This window comes from Eriocheir sinensis, chromosome 40, assembly GCF_024679095.1.
Source record: "Eriocheir sinensis breed Jianghai 21 chromosome 40, ASM2467909v1, whole genome shotgun sequence".
NCBI lineage: Eukaryota > Metazoa > Arthropoda > Malacostraca > Decapoda > Varunidae > Eriocheir > Eriocheir sinensis.
In genome coordinates this window covers 8,268,925-8,271,166 of record NC_066548.1, presented here as the reverse complement: position 1 = coordinate 8,271,166, position 2,242 = coordinate 8,268,925, and the positions used below count along the sequence as shown (strand labels likewise).

At 42.3% G+C, this 2,242-nt stretch overlaps 1 long non-coding RNA gene across 1 annotated transcript; it reads right to left on the bottom strand.

Annotated features, from left to right (window-relative positions):
• Positions 1-1,475, bottom strand: LOC127009440 (uncharacterized). The gene is made up of 2 exons (XR_007761983.1): positions 1,032-1,475; positions 1-931 (listed from the first exon to the last, which is right to left on the bottom strand). It is a non-coding gene; the product is annotated as an uncharacterized LOC127009440 (long non-coding RNA).
• Positions 1,476-2,242: the final 767 nt, after the last annotated feature.

Below are 2,242 nucleotides of genomic sequence, written 5' to 3'. Positions count from 1 at the left end.
TTATTTTTTATTGTGTATTCTGTCTTTTGTTTCGTCTTGTTTTATCTTTTCTTTGTTCCTCCTGTCATGGTTTTTTGGGTGTACTTTTTTTTCTTTTATGCCTCTTTTATATTCTGCTGTTGTGATTTTTTCTGTGTATTACTGTCATGCATTTTTTTTCATTTTTTTTTTTGTGTATTCCATCATGCTATTTGTCTATTTTTCATGTCTTGTTTATAGTTCTTGTTATGTCTTTTTTGTCTATTCTGTCTTGCCGTTTGTATGTTCTTCTGTATAATATCCTTTTAATGTATCCTTCTTTCTTTTCTATGCTTCTTTTATCATGTCTTTGTTATATTCTTTTGTTTATGTCTTATGTATATTTTCCTGTGGTGCCTTTTGTATACACTTGTCATGTCTTTTTCTATATATTCCTCTGTCATGCCTTCTCTACATTCTTCTCTCATGTACTTCTATAATCTGTTCATGTCTATTCTACGTATATTTTTCTCTCCTTTGTTTAATCTTGTCATGTCTTTTTTTTTTACATTCTTCTGTCATCTATATTCTTCTCTCGTCCTATCTCTATTATATTTATATCTTTTCTAAGTAAATTCTTCTCTCATTCCATTTGTATATTCTTCTAACCTCTCCTTTTGTGCACACCGCCTTTAATCTCATCGCAGTTCCTAGTTGTATTTCAGTGACAACAAAGTCACAACTCTTGATCTTCTTTTCCGCCGACTCGACACCACCAGGTAAAGAGTGGCTTCGGCGTGAATGGTGACCCGCTCACCTGACACAATTCCTTATGTGTCAGTGGCAGCGTGAAAGGAGAAACACCTACCCACCCAAAGCAATCCCTTATATATCAATGACAGCGTGGAAGGGGACCCGCACACCTAACGCTATTCCCTATGTATCAATGCTAGCGTGAAAGAGACCCAAAGACCTAACCCCATTCTTTAGATTTTAGTGCCAGCGTGAAAGAGACCCACAGACCTAACTACGTTCTTTAAAACTTAGTGCCAGCGTGAAAGAGACCCAAAGACCCAACCCCGTTCTTTAGATTTTAGTGTCAGCGTGAAAGAGACCCAAAAATCTAATCCCGTTCTTTAAATTTTAGTGTCAGCGTGAAAGAGACCCACCCACTAACGCCGTTCTTTAAATTTTACTGCCAGCATGAAAGAGACCCCAAAACCTAACCCCGTTCTTTAAATTTTAGTGCCAGCATGAAAAAAGAGACCCACCCACTAACGCCGTTCTTTATAGTTCAGTGGAAGCGAGGCAAAAAGGTTTCGTATACGTCCACACCTGTTATATAGCGGGTGTTAATAACGGCTGCAGTGTGAAAGAAGACTAAATTAAAGGGCGTCGTGCTTGTGGGTGAAAAGCGCTGACTCATACACATGCACCAAAAAGCCGCTTGTGGACGCATGCACCGCTTCTTGTGTCCTTATTTTCACACACACACACACACACACACACACACACGCACACACACACACACACACACGTAAGCTCATACATCGACACACACAGGCACAATTTACACAGGTATTTTTCGTCCCTCAAAGCTGGTTACCTGACACACACACACACACACACACACACACACACACACACACACATACTTTGCCGTCTCTCATCTAGCATGTGAAGAAGAGGAGAAGGAGAAGCAGGAGCAGGAGGAGGACGAGGAGGAAGAAGAAAAAGAAAAAGAAGAAGAAGAAAGAAAAGAAAAAAACAAGAGGACGAGAAGGAATAATAATAATAATAATAACAAGAACAACAAAAAGAAGAAGAGGAGAAGGAGGACGAGCAAGAGGAGGAGGAGGAGAAGGAGGAGGAGGAGGAGGAGGACGAAGACGAGTAGGAGGAATAGTTAATTAATCTGTCCAAAAATTAACCTTTCTAACTTGTCCCCCGCCGGCCAGCTCCGAGTCTAAGCCTTGCGGGCAGCCACGATCTTTATTCCCGCTGTGCTTCATGTTCAGGGGCCTTTTGCCTGACATAATCGTGTTCTGGGCCGCCGCCGACGCTGCCACGGTGACGTCAGACGCAAGAATCCGTGGGCGGCGGCGGCTGTGGCTTTCTAGGGGCAGCGGCAGGCAGGCAAACAGACAGACGGGGGGCTTAGCAAACTCTTCGTGTGATCTGTACCGTGGTAGTAACTGTCGCGGTATATATTATAGAGTCCAACAGTGCGGTATGAAAAATGAATACAAAGCAGCGGCAGGCAAACAGACAGACGGGCGGCTTA